The sequence below is a fragment of the Rhinopithecus bieti genome, unplaced genomic scaffold (assembly GCF_001698545.2).
Source record: "Rhinopithecus bieti isolate Rb0 unplaced genomic scaffold, ASM169854v2 scaffold_44368, whole genome shotgun sequence".
Classification (NCBI taxonomy): Eukaryota; Metazoa; Chordata; class Mammalia; order Primates; family Cercopithecidae; genus Rhinopithecus; species Rhinopithecus bieti.
The window spans coordinates 485888-497822 of record NW_016817889.1 but is presented as its reverse complement, the minus strand read 5'-3'; the positions used below and the strand labels follow the sequence as shown (position 1 = coordinate 497822).

The 11935-nt window shown below is 44.9% G+C and overlaps 1 protein-coding gene and 1 long non-coding RNA gene across 2 annotated transcripts in view; one reads left to right on the top strand and one right to left on the bottom strand.

The window, feature by feature from the left end:
* Positions 1-11935, top strand: part of ST3GAL5 (ST3 beta-galactoside alpha-2,3-sialyltransferase 5) — an 84376-nt gene that overhangs the window by 14571 nt on the left and 57870 nt on the right. The window lies entirely within an intron of this gene.
* On the bottom strand, positions 6289-11929 carry LOC108518138 (uncharacterized). Its single transcript, XR_001882301.1, has 3 exons — positions 11042-11929; positions 9639-9670; positions 6289-6837 (listed from the first exon to the last, which is right to left on the bottom strand). It is a non-coding gene; the product is annotated as an uncharacterized LOC108518138 (long non-coding RNA).

The following is an 11935-nucleotide window of genomic DNA, read 5'->3' as shown; positions in this document are numbered from 1 at the left end:
CGGGTTACTGGGTTAAGGGTTTTTGATAGGAAGGCCTCAGTGCTTTCAGGATACACCCTTGTTTACACTGACAACAAAGTAGTATTGGAGCACTATGGGGTTATGGAGAATACCTTCAATTATCAATTATAGATTTTAAATTTACCTTGGCTTTTAAAAGAATAGGGTACACTGTTTTTTTTTTTTTCTTAACTACTTGTATATATCTCTCTTTCTCTCCTTCTTTCTCTCTTTGACTTTGTCTTTCTCTCTTTGACTTTCCCTTTGCCTCTGTCTCTTCCTCTCTCTCTCTCTGCCTCGCTTATGCTGCAGTTCTCTAAAGCACTGTGGAGAGATCTAAAGCCAGCTGTAATGAAGCATCTGTGCACGGGAACTGGTCTGGGTGCCCTGGCTTTACAGGTTACTTTGTGCCATACCTTTGAAACAAGGGACCTGTCCAGGCTTCCTTCTGATGGCCAACCTACCTCTAATGCTGGCAAGTCTATTTACACAAAGTTTTAAGTTTTCCTGGTGTCATAGTAATCCATAGTCTCCCTTAAATCCTTTCTTGAAATTTTTCGACATAGTTCCTAATAGGGTGGGCTTATTTGTGCCTCACCCGTGCTTCTTTGAGACAAAACACCACGCTCACACCACACGCACACCCCAAAACAAAGAACAGGTAAAAAGGCCACACACACACTTTTGCAGTTTACACCAAACCAAAATCAAAACCAAAATCAGAGTATCCAGAAATCCAAGCCAAGTCAAAGCCAAAACCAAAGCATCAAGCAATCCAAGTCAAGTCAAAAACAAAAGCCAAAGTGCCGGTACAGGCACACCGTGGGTGATCAGGCCACAGTTCCACCCAAATGGAGTAGGCAAGTTCCCAAGATCAGTCCCATCAAGCAATTTAAACCAAGTCAAAACCAAAACCAAAACCAAAACCAAAGTGCTGATAAAGGCATGCCATGGGTGATCAGGCCATGCTTCCACTCAAATGGAGTGGGCAGGTTCCCAAGACCAGTCCTGTCAAGAAATTCAAACCAAGTCAAAACCAAAACCAAAATCAAAGTGCCAGTAAAGGCACTTTGTGCTTTTAAGTGCACACTGTGGGTGATCAGGCCCCGCTGCCACTTGAATGGAATGGGCAAGTTCTCAAGACTAGTCTTACCAAGTTTCAGATGTCTGGACTCCAAGTACCACTTCCTTCCTGGTGTTCAGCCACTGTGTTGATCCTCCACGGGGGCTGCCACACACTGCTCTGCCAAGGCGTCCCACTGGGGCAATTGCCTACCCAGGAGCGCTCTCAGAATCTGTGTTGCTCCGGCTGGTCGGAGTCCCCTGCAGGGATATTCCACAGGGCAGGCTAAAGCCACCTAAGGAGTTGCCTCAACCATCCACCAATCACCTCGCTTCCTGGCCAGGGAACCAAGAAACATAGCAGGATGAGCTGCAGACAAAACTCCTTAGACACCGAATTAAAGAATGAAGGAGTTTATTCGGCCAGGAGCATTGGCAAGACTCCTGTCTCAAGAGCCAAGCTCTCTGAGTAAGCAATTCCTGTCCCTTTTAAGGGCTCACAACTCTAAGGGGGTCTGCATGAGAGGGTCATGATCGATTGAGCCAAGCAGGGGGTATGTGACTGGAGGCTGCATGCACCAGTAATCAGAACAAAACAGAACAGGACAGGGATCTTTACAATGCTCTTCCATACAGTGTCTGGAATCTATAGATAACAGAACCAATTAGGTCAGGGGTTGATCTTTAACTACCAGGCCCAGGGCACGGCGCCAAGCTCTCTGTCCATGGATTTCATTTCTGCCTTATAGTTTTTACTTCTTCTTTCTTTGGAGGCAGAAACTGAGCATAAGACAATATGAGGGGTGGTCTCCTCTCTTAATCTGAGTTCCTTTCTCTGGAAACCATCGGGCCTTCCAAATAGTATCAAGGAACAGAAACTTACATATCACTGAATCTGGACAATGAGATGCCAGACCCCTTATCTGCCAGAAGACCACTTGCTTCCTGTTGACCAAGTCCTCTTCCTTACCCCTTTCTAATTCCTATTTTCACACGCATGGTTACATTTCTTCCCTGCTATTTAAATCCCTAATTTTATTTATTTATTTTTATCTATTTATTTATTTTGAGATGGAGTTTAGCTCTTGTCACTCAGGCTGGAGCAAAATGGCACAATCTCGGCTCACTGCAACCTCCACCTCCTGGATTCAAGCAATTCTCCTGCCTCAGCCTCCCAAGTAGCTGGGACTACAGGCACATGCCATCATGCCTAGCTACTTTTTGTGTTTTTAGTAGAGACAGGGTTTCGCCACATTGACCAGGCTGGTCTTGAACTCCTGACCTCAGGTGATCTGCCTGCCTCGGCCTCTCAAAGTGCTGGGATTACAGGCATGAGCCACTGCACCCAGCCTAAACCCCTAATTTTAGTAGGTCAGGGAAATAGATTTGAGACTGATCTCTCATCTCCTTGGCTGCAGCTACAGACTAAAGCGTTCTTCACTGACAATACTTGTTGTCTCAGTGATTGGCTTTCTGTGTTGGGAGTAGTGGGACTTCGACCAAAGCCTTAGTATTTTGGTAACAGTTTCAGTCATGTGAGCCCCTGGGTGGAGAATCCAGTTACACTGTACCTGACTTAAACTGTCAGATAATAAAGATGTGTTGTTTTAATCTAATTTGTGGTAATGTGCTACACAGAAACAGAAAATGAATATAGCCTGAAACTAATATACCTATCAATATACCTACCTTATCCTTCAAAATCAGTCTTCAAAATCAAGGTGGCCTTGAGCTCCAAGACAGATTCTGCTGTGCCCCTGAAGCTCCCAGGGCTCTTTTTTGGGGGGTGGGAGGACAGGGTCTCACTCTGTCACCCAGGCTGGAGTGCAGTGGTTTGATCATGGCTCACTGCAGCCTCAACCTCCTCAAGCAATCCTCCTGCCTCTGCCTCCCAAGTAGCTGGGACCACACATGTGAGCCACCACACTCAGCTAATTTTTTGTATTTTTTGTAGAGATGAGGTCTCACTATATTGCCCAGGCTAGTCTCGAACTCTTGGGCTCAAGCGATCCTCCCATCTCGGCCTCCCAAAGTGCTGAGATTGCAGGAGTGAGCCACTGCACCCTGCCTTTGGCTCTTTGTTAGTAGTTTTTCTCTTATATCTTGTTGTTTTACTGGTTTTGTTTGTTTGTTTGTTTGCTTGTTTGCTTGTTTGAAGTGTCTTTCTCTTCTGTTAGATCATTTGCTCCTTCAGGGTGAGGACTATGTCTTAGTGTATTTGTCTGTTTCCATGCTGCTGATAAAGAAATACCCATGACTGGGTAATTTATAAGAAAAAGAGGTTTAATGAACTCACAGTTCCATGTGGCTGGGGAGGCCTTACAATCACATTGGAAGGTGAAAGGCACGTCTTACACGGCAGCAGATAAGAGAGAATGAGAACCAAGTGAAAGGGGTTTCCCCTTATAAAACCACCAGATCTCATGAGAGTTCTTCACTACCACAAGAACAATATGGGGGAAACTGCCCCCATGATTCAGTTATCTCCCACTGGGTCTCTCCAACAACATGTAGGAATTATGGGAGCTACAATTCAAGATGAGGTTTGGGTGGGGACACAGCCAAACCCTATCATTTAGGTAGGCTTGAGGCAGGAGAATAAGGTCTGGAGGCAGGGAACCTAAGACTGATTTGCATTGACTTCCTAAAATTGAATCAAATGGAAAACCCCACCTCTCCACATCCAAGTAACAAAAGGATTAGAGGCTACTCCCTCAGCACTGCAACACAGATGAAAAATGGAAAGTACCTCTGATTGGTCCTCTCCTGCAACCAGAGTGGTCATGGTTCACTCCTTCATTTTCATAGGGTATAACTAAGTAACCAGTGGGAAACCTCTGGAGGGTATTTAAACCCCAGAAAATTCTGGAACCAACCCTCTTGAGCCATTCACTCGGGCTGTTCCCACTCTATGGAGCATACTTTCATTTCAATAAATCTGTGCTTTCTTTGCTTCATTCTTTTGTTGCTTTGTTTGTGCATTTTGTCCAATTCTTTGTTCAAAATGCCAGGAACCTGGATGACTACTGACTCGTCAGGACCTTCTACTGGTAACAGGCTCTGGACTCTGACATCCTGGGTTTGAATCCTAACTTTGTGACCCTGGGCAGGTTATTTTATCTCCTTAAGTTTCTCAAAGCCTCAGGCTCCTTGGGTAAGATATGGGGATATGAGACCCTACCTTAAAGGGATACTGTGAAGATAAAATGAAGTAATTTATGTTATGCACTTAGCATGACGCCTCACATATAACAGGCTCTCAGCAAATGTTTGTAGAATCAATATATGGGTGAGGGACAGACAGAAGGGCGGTCTGAAGATGTGCCTGGATATGTTAATATGTGTCTCTCCACTTCCAGAAGAATTCATTCCACGAGGGATTCTTTCCTCAATCTGAGCCTCTTCTGCCAACTACCAGCCTTCCCATGATGTTTTTGTGTCGTCTTTTTCCCTCCTTTGTTTCTTTTACTCCCACTTCTCCTGTGATTGCTCACAGGAAAACATTCCTAGAAAAACCTCAAGAGACCAACTTATTTTGTGCTTCAGGGCAGCAGACAGAGCCTGTGTTCTGTTGGCTGCAGCTGTGCTCCAGCTCCTGAGGGCCTGCGGAAGAGACAGCCTCTCAGGGGGACCAGGCGGGAGTCCAACAGAAAAAGACAATGCTTCAGTAAGTAACCTGGGCCCGAAACTCCAACACAAAAAGGTTATATCACAGGGCAAGGGACCTCTCACCCCTCCTGCCTCACAGACATCCTCGGTCTTGGCTGCCACCAACATCTTTCTTCCCTCCTTTCCTTCTGGCCACCTACAAAACAGTCACATCAGCATCACCCCTAACAGTTTCAAAGACACTGGGCTCTCAGGGAAGGCACAGCTTCTGTCTTGGTATGGGGTGAGAGCCATTTGGCAGACAAAAAGAAACAGGCCATCTGGAGAGGCCTCTGAGACCTCAATAATTTGAACCAATGACTCCCTACATTTTTACTTATTGCAAAAAACAACATTATAACAACATTAAAACAGATTTGCTAAAAAGGAAGAAAGATTATTTGTGATCCCACCACCCTAACACAACTATTTTCTTTTTTCCAAATTATCTTCCAGTTTTTGGCCACATGATAGATGTTTGCATACGATCTGTGTTGCCTTTTTTATTTTTTTCATTTAATATTATATCCTAAATCTTTTCCAGTATTGACATATGATCTTCACATTGGCCATATTTTTTTTCCTGCAAATATTCCAGCCAATTAGACTGAGGCACAATTAATGATTTCTTAACCTTTGGGGATTCTTGTCCATCCCCTGGAATCTTTGAGGTTGGCTCTTGGCAAAGCTGTAAAGGAAAGTAAGTTTGGTTTTGGGGCCCATCTGCATCCCTTACAAATCTTCTTTCTTCCCTGCTAGCAGTTCTAGCCTTAGAGTTCTATTGCCATATCCCATTCCCCAACCTGTTCTCTAATATTGCACTGCCAGTCATCGTACTATCAGAAAAAGTAATAATATAGGTTCCAATTTTTCCTCAGTGTAAAAGCAATACATATGCATGTTGTCCAATACGGGAAACACAGAAAACAAAATAAAACAAGAAGTAAAATCTGCTATAATCTTGCTATTTATGATCATATGCCACGAAGATCCCATTTGTCTGAGTTAGGTACTTTCCTCCTGGACTCTTCTCTGCCTTCCAGCCTCATTTCATCATTGCAACTTGTGTTGCATAAGTAGGTACATGGCAAATCAGTTGGGGCACCTGGGGTTGGCTAGTTGAAACCACAAAGGAACTTCCTATCTCATACAACTGAAATGTACAGAGGCAAGATGGACTTCAGGACTGGTTTGATATAGTGACTCATATATGTCATAAAGGAAATGGTTTCTTTCTAACCGTGGTCTTCTGCTTCACATAGCATTACTTTCTTCCTAAAATAAGCTCTTCTTGTAGTCCAAGATGTCTGTCTTATCAACAGCTTCTGAGGCTACTTACTGCCTGGTTCTTATCTAGCAGAACATGAAAGCATCTCTCCCCCAGCATCTAATAAATTCCTGAGACTTCCTCTGATTGGATCAATGTGGTTCCTATGGCTACCCATGAACCATTCCTAGTGGCAAGGAGGATGGGGCAACGGGCTACTCTGGGTGGCTGAGACCATTAAGTCTCAAACTCTGGTCTCAGGATCAATTTACACACCTAGAAATTACTGAGGATCCCAAAAAATCTTTTTAACACAGTCTTTCTCTTGATATTTGCCAAATTAGAAATTAATACTGAGAAAGTTTTAAATATTTAATTTAAATATTTAAAATTTAAAATATTTATTAAGTCATTAAAATAATAAATCTGGCTGGGCATGGTGGCTCACGCCTATAATCCCAGCACTTTGGGAGGCCGAGAGGGGTGGATCACCTGAGGTCCGGAGCTCGTGACCAGCCTGGCCAACATGGTGAAACCCCATCTGTACTAAAAATACAAAAATTAGCTGGGCGTGGTGGTATGTGCCTGTAATCCCAGCTACTTCTGGAGGCTAAGGCGGGAGAATCACCTGAACCTGGGAGGTGGAGGTTGCAGTGAGCCATGATTGTACCATTGCACTCCAGTCTGGGTGGCAGAGCAAGACTGTCTCAAGTAAAAAATAAATAAATAAAATAATAATAATAATAAAACCATTGCATGTTAATATATATTGATAAAAATAACTTTCTTTTTTTTTTAGACAGAGTTTTGCTCTGTCACCCAGGCTGGAGTGCAGTGGCGTGATCTTGGCTTACTGCAACCTCTGCTTCCCAGATTCAAGCAATTTTTCTGCCTCAGTCTCCTGAGTAGCTGGGATTACAGGCACATGCCACCACGCCCAGCTGATTTTTTGTACTTTTAGTAGAGACAGCGTTTCACCATGTTGGCCAGGCTGGTCTCAAACTCCTGACCTCAAGTAATCTGCCCACTTTGGCTTCCCAAAGTGCTAGGATCACAGGTGCGAGCCACTGCACCCAGCCAAAAAATAACTGGTTTTGGCTGCATGCAGTGGCTCACATCTGTGATCCCAGCACTTTGGGAGGCCCAGGCAGGAGGAACACTTGAGCCCAGGAGTTTGAGGCCAGCCTGGGCAACAGAGGGAGACCACTGTCTCCACAAAAAATTAGAAATTAGCCTGGCATGGTGTTGGGTACCTGTAGTTCCAGCTACTTGAGGGAGGCTGAGGTAGGAGGATTGCTTGAGCCCAGGAGGTGGAGGCTGCAGTGAGCCGAGATCGTGCCACTGCACTCCAGCCTGGGTAACAGAGTGAGACTCTATCTCTAAAAAAAAAAAAAAAAAAAAAAAGTGTTGCTGTTGCTGTCCTGGATTTGTAAGTAGCCTGAGTGACTCTTTGCTAGTCACTATTCAGAAGCTTCTCTGAGATCAGCCACTGACTTGGAGAGATACCAGTAAAGCTTTGAGATGTGGAGGCTGATCTTAGTCTGCTGTTCCGAGATCTCTGTCTTAATCCAGAATAATAGCTATAATAGCTAAGGATGTCTCTGTGGCTGGTGAAAAGGAAGTTTGGGGGTCTGCTTGTCTTGCTCCCCAAGTGGGTCAACCTAATGTGAGTGGAGTGAATGAGGTAGTAAGGGCTTAACAGATGTCTTGTGAGGCTTCAAGTCAGCTGTGATCATGCCACTGCATATCACCCATGCCTGGGCGACAGAAAAAGACCCCGTCTCAAAACAAAACAAAAGCTACTATTTCCCAAAACAAAAGATTAGTGAGAAAATGACTTTCTTTTCTTTTCTTTTCTTTTACTGAATCCCAAATGTGATAGTAAGTTGTTGTTTTTTTTTAAAAAAAAAAAAAAAAAAAAAAAAAAATTTGGAAGTCTCTTTAAGTCTAGCTTAACAGAAGACTGCTGGATTTTTATATCTGCTTCTGTATTCAATCTGTTGCAAATTATTTTGGTTGTAGCACATGAAGAAAACCCGGCCTCACATTGATTTGTAATTGGAAAGTTATGAGTATTTTAATCGCCTTTTAAGATAATTGTGAATATTTGTCTTTGATACTACACCAAAACTCTACAAGAGGTTGTTTTTAAATGTTTTTTGCACTGTGGAATCTGAAAACTTCTCTGTAAACTTCTATTGTTAAATTAAAATCCATTGTCTGCCTTGTACTTTAAATGGATCTTTACTCATGGATGACATTGTAACATCATGTGTTAACCATTTGGAAGGTAATGATTCACTGGGTAAATGTAGTTGTTATACATTATCCAGTATCCAAAAATCACATTCATTAATGTCACCATTGAGCTCATCAGAAAGGCCTTAAATATTGAGAAGCTGTCAAGCTCATGGTGATGCACGTTTTCCAAAATTCTAAATTTCTCTTGGAAAGTTGGAATTTTTTCATCATTGGCAACAAATAGTCCATTGTTTTCCTTGAAGACACAGGCTCATTTAGTTCATTTTCAAGAAAATACGTACCAAATACCCAAGTCAGAATAATCATAGTTTATCAGACATTTTCTCAAGTAAAATGGTGTTCCATAAAGAAAACAGCAAGTTCAGCTTGCAATTCAAACAATTGCACATGTGCTTTTTTAAGTTAGAAAATGATCTCACTTAGACAACCATGTTACATAGACAACTATCTTACATCTGTTTGCAGCAAAAGTACTTTACGTGTAGTTTTCGTTTTGTCATATTAAATAATAAAAATCCGTGACTCCACTTTGGGAGGCCGAGGCAGGTGGATCACCTGAGGACAGGAGTTCAAGATCAGCCTGGCCAACATGGTGAAACCCCTGTCTCTACCAAAAATCCAAAAATTAGCCAGGCGTGGTGGCAGGTCCCTGTAATCTCGGCTACTCGGAAGGATGAGGCAGAAGAATTGCTTGAACCCAAGAGGTGAAGGTTGCAGTAAGCTGAGATTGTGCCATTGCACTCCAGCCCGGGCAATAAGAGTGAAATTCCATCTAAAAAAAAAAAAAAGCCATGACTCAAGTTTTCAGATTTTAATAATTTTGCTGCCACTGCCTTGATTTCTGAAGGTACCAGTTGTTTGGCCCACCTTTGTTTTTGTGCTGTCAGTCAAGAAGGTAACTGATGTCTTAGATTATTATGAGATAGTTTTGATTTCAGAGTTCCCCTGAAAGGTCCTCAGGGACTGCCAGAGGTCTTTGGACCATATCTTGAGAACCCTGGCTTAGACCAATCAGAACCCTGTCATAGACTGTGGTAAACTCACTTAAAAGGTATGTTATATCACAAAGGAGGAGGGTGGATGGATGTTGGGGGCAACCACAAGGCCTGCTATGAGAATGACCAAAGCAATCAGCATAAGTAAAGAATTAGGCCAGGCACGGTGGCTCACTCCTGTAATCCCAGCACTGTGGGAGGCTGAGGCAGGAGGATCACTTGAGGTCAGGAGTACGAGACCAGCCTGGCCAACATGGTGAAACCCTATCTCTTCTAAAAATATGAAAATTAGCTGAGTGTGGTGACCCTTGCCTGTAATCCCAGCTACTCAGGAGGCTGAGGCAGGAGAATTGCTTGCACCCAGAAGGTGGAGGTTGCAGTGAGCCGAGATCATGCCACTGCACTCCAACCTGGGTGACAAAGTGAGACTCTGTCTCTTAAAAAAAAAAAAAAAGTGTTGCTGTCCTGGATTTGTAAGTAGCCTGAGTGACTCTTTGCTAGTCACTATCCAGAAGCTTCTCTGAGATCAGCCACTGACTTGGAGGGATACCAGTAAGGCTTTGAGATCTAAAGGCTGATCTTAGTCTGCTGTTTGGAGATCTCTGCCTTAATCCAGAATAATAGCTAAGGATGTCTCTGTGGCTGGTGAAGTGGAAGTTTGGGGGCCTACTTGTCTTGCTGCCCAAGAGGGTCAACCTAATGTGAGTGGAGTGAATGAGGTAGTAAGGGCTTGACAGATGTCTTGTGATGCCAGGGCAGGAGGTAGCTTCAAGCTCCTTTTCTTCCTCACCCCCACCTTACACCCATCCTTGGAAGCTGGGATAGTGCTGACTCTCATGGCAGCCATAATGCTATCAGGCCTGGCTTTGCAGACAAGGGGAATCTGGAAGAGAAGGGTAGGGGCAGGGGAGACAGAGAGAGGTAAAGAGTGTTGCATCAAGCACATGTGTCAGAGGCATTTAAACCAGAGGCCTCCATTTTGAGTGAAGACTAGAAAAATGAGGCTGGGACTTGCTAGGCTGCATTCCCTGAAAGATAGGCATTCCTGGCCTCTAGATGTTTATGGTTAAGAGAACAAATTAATAATGCTTACTAAACAGACCCAGACTTGAGAGTGTCCAGATATCCTGATATCTGGAGAACAAAGGCATTCCTAATTTTGCTTTAAAAATAATAACATTGATTATTGCAAAATATGGTAATTAGGAAAATTAATCCTTTATCACAAACCCTTGTAGCAGAAGACATCTCCCCACATATACAAGCATTACAAGCATTGTACCTTAGTTGGATACGTCCCTCCTCTTATTTTCAGGAATGCCCTGCTGGAGTGCAGTGGCGATCTCGGCTCACTGTAACCTCTGCCTCCCGGGTTCAAGCGATTCTCCTGCCTCAGCCTCGTGAGTACCTGAGACAACAGGCTTGCGCCACCACGCCCGGCTAATTTTTGTATTTCTAGTAGAGACGGGGTTTTGCCATGTTGGCCAGCTGGTCTGGAACTCCTGACATCAGGTGATCTGTCGTCTCAGGCTCCCAAAGTGCCGGGATTACGCGTGAGCCACCGTGCCCAGACACCACTTTACTTTCTTAATAAACTTGCTTTTACTTTGCACTGTGGACTTGCTCTGAATTGTTTCTTGCATGAGATCCAAGAACACTCTCTTGGGGTCTAGATCGGGACCCCTTTCCTGTAACACATGGACCTTGGGCTGATCTCCAAGATTAAGAGGGCAAGGTATTCAGCTGCGAGGGTCAGCTGTCGCTGACCCCGGCAGCTGCTCTGCCTGGCTAGCCTCGGCCAACTTACCGGATTTAAATCGCCCAGTGACAGGTTTTCCTCCAATGTTTTCAAAATGCTCCCACTATCCTCACGTTAGAACAATCCAGAAATAGTCTTATGGTAAAACCCTTTTGGGAGGTGTGAAAGTAGAGTCCTCCCACCGTTTCCTTCGCAACGCTTTTGCCCCAACCTCGATCGCCCAGGCAGCACTTTTTTTTCCGGCACCCCCACCAAGGGAAGAAGAGAGACATCTCCAAACCAGTTGCCCTGCGCCAAGCTGTTACAAAAAAGAGCGACGAGGCTCCCGGTTTATGCAAACATATTTGGCTCGGTGTCTAGGATCTTCTTTTTCAAACCCAGAAAGGGATCACAGGCACACGGCCGCGGTGCTGGGTCTGCCGCTCTGAAAGGAAGTCGACCGACTTGACTGGCTTCACTGGACTCCGGTCCGAAAGCACCGGAAAGTTGCAGGCGCACAGTATACGCTCAGCTGTGTCCAAAAAATAACCTATCAATCATTGCCTTAAGCTTTGTTTCCTTCCTGAATTTTTTTATTTTCACGAATATTTATGCTTTTACAAACTGTTTATCATTTCCTCTCCAGAACCAAGGACTCACCCCAGCCCGGCCCCCGCCCCGGGTGCGTCCCTGCAGGGGGCGCCCTACTCCGGCAGTGCCCACTGCACCGCAGGGCGGACGGGCCGCGAGCCCGGGGGCGGGGCCTCCGCTGAGTCATCGTGCTCTCCGATTGGCCTTCCGCACCCTCGTGACGCCAGACCCCGCCCACGCGCCCCTCCTCCGCATCTGCACGGGGAGCGGCGGCCCCGGCTGAATGGGCGCGAGCGCGGCGCCGGGGCGGGTGGGGCGCTGGGTCCCGGGCTGGCTGTCGGCCGGCGCCCCTCACTAGTATGCGGACGAAGG